This window comes from Tetrao urogallus, assembly GCF_951394365.1.
Source record: "Tetrao urogallus genome assembly, chromosome: 9".
NCBI lineage: Eukaryota > Metazoa > Chordata > Aves > Galliformes > Phasianidae > Tetrao > Tetrao urogallus.
The window spans coordinates 15838896-15849291 of record NC_136822.1 but is presented as its reverse complement, the minus strand read 5'-3'; positions in this window follow the sequence as shown (position 1 = coordinate 15849291).

Sequence of the window (10396 nt, the reverse complement as noted above, 5' to 3'; positions counted from 1 at the left end):
CTTGTTCTAGCAAAAAGAGACAACACAGAAGCTAGAAATGTTTGAACAGAAGAAAACATCAGTACCATTCATTCATTGCCCATTACAATTTTGCCCGGCAGTGAGACTGACTGAGTTAGATAGAGATTTCATTTCGCACGCGACCAGTTTGCTAAGCATCCCGGTACAGTCAGACCGAAGGACGTGCTGGATCAGCAGCAGGGCTGCGTTCTTACTGCAGTGTGTACAATAGTTCAGGGCACCAAAGCATATTTTTAACAGCATATATTCAGACTTACCTGTCTTCTAGGTAATTTACATTGGAACACATCTGTGTTTAAGCATTATAGAAACCATACTCGCAAAGAAATGAAAGTCAAAGACGGGTGTTCTTCTGCACACCAGGGCACAGCAAACTCCCATCCAGCTGTAAGCAGGGACACGTTTCTGTTTAAACCAATTCATATAAACACACACAGTATTTCCAAGAGGGGAGTTACACAAAGCCAAGGGCTGATGGCGAGAAAGCAACCTTGCAGCTCTTGCACTAAAGCCAATTTCAGTCCTGAAGTTCACAACACATTCAAAGCAGAAAGACCCCTAATGAGCAAGGTTTGACTTCTCAAGCCAGGACTGCACGTCCTACTCTGCACACACACACAGATCACATTATGCTCTGTGCAGATTTATATCTTCCTTTCATTATTGTAATTCCCCAGTGCAAGACTTCTTCTCAGGAGCAAAGGTTAAAAAAGAGGGAAAAACTGCACCCCAGAAGCTATGAACTCTCAGCCACAGCAGGAATGCTTCAGGAGAAGAGAGAGCTGGAGCTCAAAGAGCCATCAGCCCCCAATCACACCACCATTGGAAGACATGAACTCCAGCTTGAGAGCATAGATGATAAGCTCACAATCAAGTGTTTTCTGCCTGATGACAGTGAATAGCAGTGCTGCTATTCATTAGAGTAGTTAAGGCATCAGCTTTAAAGTAAAACTATTGCCAAAAACACCTTTTCTAATAAATAAATGCCCACACAATATGCTAAAAAGACTAATAGGGTCTCCAAAAAAAAAAAAAAAAAAAAAAAAAAAAAAAAAATAGAAAACACAAGAAATCCGTTCCCAAACCAAAGCATCCCTGTGCCTACAATGCTTGTCTGAAGCTGCAGCCCATGTTCTGCACACTGCAACACACCATCAGACTGCACTCCTTGTGACACCGCAGTGCCTCTTTCTGTCAGTTTCCACGCAGCCCTTTGAACACGCTGTGGCCAGAGCTCAGATCCTCAGGCACAGCACTGACCTCACAGCACCCCCCAGTCCACAACCCAAACTGCACGACCAACACAACGCTGCTGATGAGCCCCACGCGATGACTTTTGGGCACGATGAATGGATCCTTAGTCGCAGTATTTAAAATGTACTGTAAATTCAGGCAGATGAAAATGAACCATGAATACTATCCCAAATGAAGATAAAACCATCTCAGGGCCACTGCCTGTACCAATTAGCAGCTTCCCCACATGAGCTCCACACAGCCAGCCTGCTGCAGCCCTGCACTACGGGCTTCCTTTCTTTTGAGAAAGCTGATGCCTTTAATCACTAGCTTTCTTCCCTTTTTTTTTTCCTTTGGATATGCAGACATAACTACAGACAGCACCACTATTCTGTACCACGTGCAGAAAGAAGCTTTGTTCTGCCCCACTCCTGCAGGGATAAACCAGGGACAGCAGAAAGGTTGGAGTCGCTCTGCCAGAGCTCAGCACAAACACCACTCCACAAAGGCCAACATGAGAAGGGAGATTTGATCAAACCTGTTCTGCAATACTGACCGAAACCTATTTATACACAACATCTTCCCATGCCCGGGGTTCCCTAAGTGACAGTAACACCACAGAGCTGTTCTAAAAAGAACATGGAATGAACCGAGCAGCTAACAACACAACAGCACACAGCATGTCCTAATATTTTAAGATGCAATAAATCACACTTTGCAGACGTTGCTCTTTTTCTGGAATAGCTATTTTTGCAGGCCAAACAGGCGTTGACTTTTGGTGAAGCTCCCAAGCCCCTGCCATGTGCTGAGTGCTTCCCCAGCAGCCCGCCAGCACGGGTGAGATGCTCACATCCCAGTGACAGGACAGCTCTTGGAAGCCTTCTGCAGGACACCAAGAGATGGAATTACCGCTGAGTTTTTATTACCCCATTACAGCTCTTCTTTCATCACCAAAACCCCACACTTTGGGTGGGAATGTGTCTCCAGCCGCCTGCACCTCTCAGGGCTATTTCCAGAAGCCGAGTTCTGACGGTATGACTGCGTTAAATGAGCAGGACAGAAGCCACAGGCACAGATAACCCTCGTTCTGGCAGTCATCAGGAACAAATATCTCACACAGCAGTTGTTCATACTCTAATGCAATGCACTCAGGATATCTCAACTTTAATACCAATTAAAAAGGAAGACATTTTCACTTAACAGATATGTTTATTGCTAAAACAGGCAAGCAAAAGCCAACAGAAAACAAACACAATACATTTCCTATCGTCTCACCCCTTGGGGTAAGGCTGGAGGAAGGATTCAGCTTAGCCGGCCTGCCAACACCTTTGTGGTACCATGCTGCTTTGTACAACGAGGATGTCACTGTGACACGAGCTCCCTCCATCCCGGGCAGTCCGTTTGCCCATTCCAGGCAAAATCAAATGCTAGCCCTGATCTGCCAGCCCTGATTACACGGTTCCTTTCCTCGTCTCCAGCACTCTGTTTGCAGACACCTCAGCTGGAGCACACAGAGCACACACCATGAGGGCTCCTGGGAAACAACACCAGCCCATCCCACAGCACTGGGCCCGCAGAGCTCTGGGATTCCCGTAAATCGCTCTTCTCGGACTTTGCTCAAAGGCTTCACATGGCTGCCAGACAAGCAGTGTGCAGCCAGGCTGAGGTGTCCCTGCCCCACACCCTGGAAAAGCATTCAGTCCCCATAAGTAACAAGGCCTGCCTCGTGCCCCCCGCCCCAGCTGCTGCTGGCAGTGCCTGCCCCTCACTGCTTCTCCCGAGCTGCAGGAATGTGAGTGACGCGACATCTGCGCTTTTGTTTCAGCCTGGACTCAAAGAAAAGCCTGTTAGGTTCTCATGCACGTGACAGGTAAAAGCCTTGTCTAAAATAGCATCAATCTCCACGAAGCCCAGGCTTCTCCCCTAACTGCATTTCAACCCCAGCACTGTGCTGGGCTGTGGGAAGCACCCGAGCACTTTCAGAGGACACCAGCAATGTCGGCTCAAGCAGTGAACAACTTCAGTCCGCACCGAGAAGAACATGTTAGTGCACGCAAGGCCTTGCAGCCAGGGCTGTCACTTCTGGCGTGTCTCGGTGCACTAATGACATTAATGGTCAAGGGAATATTCCTCCATCCTGCATCTGAATCACAGAATCACTCTACACTGCGCTAAATCCATCAAAGGGACACCTGGGATGCCTGCAAATAACCTGTTTACTGCCTGCAAATCCAAGGCTAAAGATTACAAGGCAAAACTGTATTTTAGCTTGTCTGATAAGGAAACAAAGGTTAATTACAACTTATTTCTGCCACAAGACTATGAACACACTGAATTGCACTTTAATCCACCAACTGCAATGACATACGTACACTGCAAAAACACATTAAATCCAAGTTAACAACATAAACAATTGAAGCAAATAGCCACACTTTGCTTAACACGCACAAACGTTGCCATCCATTACATTTTACTGTCTACAGCAGCATGTTCCCACAGAAAGGCCATGGAAAGAAGGCCAGCACGGATCTTTAAGCTGCTATCTCCACACTGATGTGGAATCCACTTGCCTGCAGTGGAACAAAAGCAACCAACACGTACAAGGCCTGTCGGCATATCAAACCCAGGGGGAAAATCACAAGCAGCACAATTAAGTTGTGTTTTACACCCTCTGAATTTCTTTCAGTGGATAAAATAATTGTAGAACTTGCACACAGGCAGAAAGTATTAAACAGAAGAGCAACACAGAGCTATCCAGAAGCACACAGCACTTACAGTAGTGCTTTAAGGTAATTCATGATCACAGAACGATTGGAAGGGACCTCAGAAGATCCCCTCATCCAATTGCCCTGCCAGAGCACAAACACCTGGATGAGGTCACACAGGATCACGTCCAGGCAGTTTTTGAATGCCTCCAGAGAAGACCTCAGGGCAGCCTGTCCCAGGGCTCTGTTACCCTCAGATAACCTAAAGGTAAAGGAAACACCCCAAATCAGGGCTTTTCCAATGCAATTCTGAAGAGGAAAAAAAAAGGCACAAAATACAGCTGTCAGCTGTTCAGCATTCTTAACCCCTGACCAGGTTAGAAGCTCTGTTCAGCCACTAGAAGCTACCTTTCATACCTTCTATTTGCACTGGTACCACAAAACATGAGTTAAATATCAAGAGCTACGTAATGAATTTCACACCTTGCTCTCAGAGCAGTCCATATTCCCCTGTAATATTTCCATGGCTCTCGTTAGAAGAGAACCTACACCTAAGTTCAAAGGGTTCTCCGTGAACTGGGAGAGGAAACGAGCTCATGCACCATCTTGTCTGCTGCTCAGTCCTACACACAGTGCCAAGAATCCACGAGCTTCACTACAGAACCAAAAGGCAACGTTTCATACCAACAAACTGCTACAGACATGAATATATACCATAAAAAAGAGCCCAGCTGAACAGCTCACCGAGTTAGACACTGCATAACAATGTGATGAAGTACAACAACATTATAGGAGACAACGTCAGATGTTTAAAATTTGGTATTACAAGAGCTTTGACTTCCTGTCACCTGAAGTTCATAATGAAAAATAAGTATTTGACAAATTATGTATTCATCAGCACAGAACTATTCTCCAGAGAGGGCAAACTGGACTGTACAAAAGATACTATAAACAGAGTTGAGGTTAGTGCCTGCCTCCAGATAGACATGCAGACACTGATGTGCTTACCTTGTGTGTCATACACAGCTCTTAACCCATTCAAACATTCAGAATAGCAATATTAGCAGCTCTCCTTAAGGAAGATGGAGAGCATAACAGATCCACTTGCTGCTAGCAGCCCTGTCCTGATCTACAGCTCTTCGCTTGTGACCCGTGAGCTGAAGCAGTAATAAAAGGAGACCACTGCTACCACAGGTGGTGCCCAGCTCAAATTTAAATGGAGGCAGATTGCTCACAGCCACAGCTGGGGCAGCACACCCGATTGCCACACAGCTGAACACCTCTTCTGAAGTTAACTACCAGGCTGCCATGACGGCTCTCTTCCACCTAGTGGACAAAGACACCATGATGCCACAAAACTTCTGCCCTGAAAGCAGTGGCTGCAACACACCAGCAAGGCTCAGGGCCAGGAGCACCCGAGGGCAGTGCTCCCAGATGAACAGAAGCCACAGGGAGCTGTGCTGCAGAGGGGGCTGTGTTGGATGAGCAGCCCAGCCCCAGAAACCACACCGAGCCACTGGACAGACAAGCCGGAGCAGCAGCGCACAGTGGTGGTAAACTGGGATGTTACACCTTGTGCTTTTGGGAAAGGATTCAGATGTCTGGGAAGAAGTCTCCCTGCTTTTCCTGTAGCTACCAAGTGTAGGTGCAGAGCCCTACACCTGGGCACTAGACTCAATCTGCACCTCTATTTGCAACTTACAAAAGCTGCTGCCTGTCATTTAACCCCATTGCAGTGTGCAGGTCACCCTTTCACCTGGCTGGAGTCAGCAAGCACAGCACAGGGCGTACCTGTTTGCAATGCCCAACAGCTGTGCTTGGGGCCACAAATGTAGTGCTCAGCTACACGCTGCAGAACAACACCAAACAGACAGGGGATGTCTGATGGGAGGAGTATTCCTGCTGCTGCTTCAAGTAGGCACTTCCAAGGCTACACAGACAGAACTTCTCACTATTTCTCATGAAAATATGTTCTTCAGCAGAACAGGCCTGTTATTATATTGCCATAATGTTTCTGTAACTTTGCCACTTACAACAGCATTGTTCAATTTCTAACCACACAGCCAACCAAGAATAAATGAATACGCAGCTGGAATCCTGTGCATACATTCTGCATGCCTACACTGGGTAATGCCGTCAGCTCTAGGAGATTTTTAGGGGAAAAAAAGTCTTCATGAAAGTAGTGTAACATCACCAGATAAGTGTTATTTGAGACAGTCCCAGGAACTGCAGAACTACCACAGGACACCTTCACAGACTGAACTTTAACCAAACTTCAGTTCCGAGTTCCCATTAAAACCAAAAAAATCTAGATAAAACTTCCAATTAGAAGTTATACTGGTAACACAGCGACAAGTTTATTAGAGGTCTATGTACCACACCACTAATTTAAATCCTGGTCAACCAAGTTTTTATGCCAAGAGAACTCCAACAGCTAGCGGTGTCCCTTTTATTTTTCATTTTTTTCTGATTTGCTTTTAAAACAGGAAAACACAAATTGCAGCATCAGGTGCCCTTGTACCAGTAAGTACCAATAAGTGTGCCCAGAGCTTCTCCCCTCCCTTCCCTAAGACAACGCAGCTCCAATATCTACAAGGAGATAAGTTGCAGTGCTCCAGCTGTGCAGATGCAGCTAAAGCCGTACCACCTCTGTACACACAAACGGCCTTAAAGCACGGCCATAATGTCTTCTCTTGGGGCACTGCTCTGCACGCGAGAACCAATGCAGACCCGCAGACCTTCTTACTTAGGGATAGGGAACATCATAATCTCTACTTTAAGCAAACAAATAGACGATTTTTGTTCCAATCGCTGCGGTTTCCCTCCAGAGCAGAAGGGACAAAGTCAGTCCGCGCGTGAGCCTGCAGCAAACCCCGAGCTATCAGGAGAAAAACAATGCGGAGAAAATGCGGGGTAGGTCGGTGCTCGCTCGGGGCGCTCACACGAGCGGGAGCCGCACAAAGCGGGCAGCCCCAAAGTCCGCAACGCGCCCCGGCTCGGCACAGCCGCGCTCCCCCCGCGCCACGCGCCTCTCGCCGCCCCGCTCCCGGCGGAGCCCCGCTCGTCCCGTCCCCGCCGGCCCGCTCCGCTCCCCGCGCCCGGCCCGAGCCGCCGCCCGGCATTCCCGCGGCCCTCCGCCCGCAGGAAGGCGCCGGACCCGGCCCGAAAAGCGCGGGCGAGCCGCCCCGGGTCGAGCCGAGGCCCGGAGGACCTCGCGGGCCGCCCCCCGGTACCGGCCTCCCGCCTCCCCTCCGCGGTCCCGCCGAGGGCGGCCCGGCTCGGCCCCGCGCGGCTCCCGGGCGGCCGGCCGGCCCGCCACCACCAGGCCCCGGCGGCCCCTACCGCTGCGGCGCGGCCGCGGTCCGCCGGCCCCAAGCCGAGAGGCGGGCTCGGAGGACACTCACCATGGTGAGGGCTGTGCGGGGCTGCTTCCCTCGCCGTTCGGGAGGGCGCTGAGGGCGGCGGCGGCGGTCAACGTCTTCCTCCGGCGGCGGCGGCTCCGGCTCCTCGCGGGCCCTTCCGCCGCCTCGCGCTCATGCGCAGTGCGCCGCATCCCCCGTGCCCGGGGCCGGCGCTGCGGCAAGCGGCCGGGCCGCTTCGGGGATGCCGGGACGGGGCGGAGAGCCGAGACGGCCCGGGGAGAGGCGGGGGGGGGGAGGGGGTTCCGCAGGCGGCCGAGAGGCGGGAGCCGCCCCAGGGATGGCGGAAAAGGGAGCAGAGAGCCTCGGGGCTGCGGCGGGCCGGGCTTCCCGCGCGGCGCTGCCCGGTCCGCGTCGCCGTTCTCCCGAGGGGAAGCTCCGGGTTTGCTTAACAGCAGAATTGAAGCACGCCGCGATGTCCTCTCCGGTGTCGACGCCTCTTCTGCTCGTGGCCGTGCCCCGCGGTAGCCCTCACCGTGTGCGCTTTAAATGTAAGAAGAGCTGAGATAGGAAACGCAGCCCAATGCGAGCGGCGTCTTCAACGGGCTCTCGTTGGTAGAAGCGCGGCGATCTCACCCGCACGTGGGGAAGGCGACGTCTCGGGGCAGCGGTGTCACAGGTGTTAAGAACGGCCTTAATCCATCGCTTCTCCTCGTGCAAGAGCCTTCTGCAAGAAGCTGGGTCTGCTGCATGCTGCTGCACAGTGCTGGCTGTGAGGGCTCAGCTGCTTCTGCAGCAGCACAGGTGTAGGAGCAAAAGCAGGTGCAAGGCTTAAATCAGCTTGTTTCAGTATCCCATATATTGGTAGGGAGTGCTGGGTTGGTTTTTTTTTTTCCCCTAGGAAATCGTGTTCTATTCCTTGTAGGCTTCATATCCAGCAAATCACTTTTCATGTATTTCATTCATTAATGGGGAGTGAAAGTAGTATTTGGAGAACCAGGCCTGTCCTGGGACATCCTATGGTCTGAAACGGTAAAACTAAGGATTGAAATGATAATAGAGATACGAACTGTGTGAATTCAGCTAACCACAGAGACAATAGTTGCCTGGGTATCTTAAATCCTTCTGAAAAACTTATTTTTAAGAGCAAGAATGGCTACAAAGTGGCCAGTACAAACAAGTCACCACACCCAGTCAAGATCACATCAACTGCAGCTGGAGAAACAAAGGTATTTCAGGAGTTAGCTAATTGCCATCATGCTGTGTAACATGCTGTGACAGCCCTCCCACAACCCGAAGACAAGTTAGATCTTCTGGAGAGTTACTGCAGTGTGTAACAGGAATCTGAGAGATGAGCTGTGATTACGGTGGGTTCCTCCACACAGAGATGGGATTTCTAACTGCCTTGTTTTTCTTGAGCATCTATTATTACTCTTGCTGGTTTTCATTGTTGCAGGAGCTCCTGGTGTCTGGCTGGGGTTGTTTTTTGTGTTTGTTTGGGTTTTTTTTTTCCTTTGGGGGAGATGATACATTTCTTTTTTTCCTCTGAAACTTCAATGCTTTCTAAAAGAAGAGGCACCACAAAGAGTATTTGTATGTATTCAGGATATGTTGTCTAAACCAGGGTTGTTACATACCCTACTTTAGTACAGCTCCATCCAACATGGCACAGGAAGTTAGGGCAGGGATAAACAACTCTGCTGCCTGTAATCATGACGTAAGCATTCAGTGATACAGAATAATAATAATAATAAATATTGATTGTGCAATCTGCAGGCAGCACAATCAGTGACCACACTAACACGGTGACTTGTCTAATTCATAGCAAGGTAAAGCTGACTCTATTTTGTAGTAATTCAGTGATGTTTTATCTCATATGAACACGAAAGACAACTGTTCCGTTGTTGTTTGTTTTTTTTTAAATCTCACTGTGCTTGGCTAATGCATAATTCTGAATGTAACACTGTTCTGTTTTACACTGATTGATGTGAACCGTCTTCTTGAGCAGACAGAGAAGTAATTCTCATGTTAAGTCAAAGCAGAACCATTTAGTGTAATCCCTTTGCTGAGAACTTCCACTTACAGCACTCTCTAAAGAATAAGCCCAAAGGTTCATGAAGGATAAAAAAGCACTGGAACAGCCTGGCCTAGAAATGTCCTTCTAACCCCCTCCCTCCCCCCCCAGTTCTTCTCAGCTACTTTATGCTCTAGAAAGTGAAACCACCAATTCTTACACTGGTGGAATAGTCTTCAAGCTATGACTATGGCCCTTTTCCTGCAAATACCAACCATGTTTAACCAGGAGAACAAAGTCCCACAAACTACCTTGCACAAGGAGATTCACTGCTATTCCAAGAATATCCAAAGGTACAGACTCAGCAGACTGTTCAACAGATACATTTGGGATTGATATACTAGCCTACATATAAATATATATATAATATGTATATAAAGAAAACAAGACAACACAAAATAAAGCCTGAATCCTCCCATAGGTGTCTAAGCAATTTAACCTGGAAACTGGCATTAAGCCAATATCTGAAGATTGTTGTTAATAGGTCACAGGGAAGGGTGTTCACCTTCTATTAAGTTTTTCATCCTTCCTGCATTATGTAAGAGATTAACAAGTTATTACACATAGTCCAAGGCACTGTTAGGAGCTGGGTTCCACTTGACTGTCTCTGGAAAGAAGCAGGACAGGTTTATGTGGCAAAGGAAGACAAGTCACATTAGTGAGCCCAGAACAGATACTAGACTGTCTGAACATTGCTCATGCGTGCTGCATCAACTACAACTTCACAGCACACCGAAGAGGCAACAGACTGCAAGGCCTCTGTGTTTTGTGCAACTCCATAGTAACACTGAGATAAACTGCCTTGATTTTAGAATATGTAAGTAGATTTTAGAATATCTAGGTATCTAAGAAATGAGAAAGCAGTAAGAGGTACAGACACTGTCTTGTTTCAGAAGTTCTGAAACAACAAGATATGATCTCTGTAAGCAGAATGAGCTGAAGTTCTCCAAGTTCTAAAGCAGACAGCGCCATGACAGCTATGATTTTAATGATTAAAACCTGTA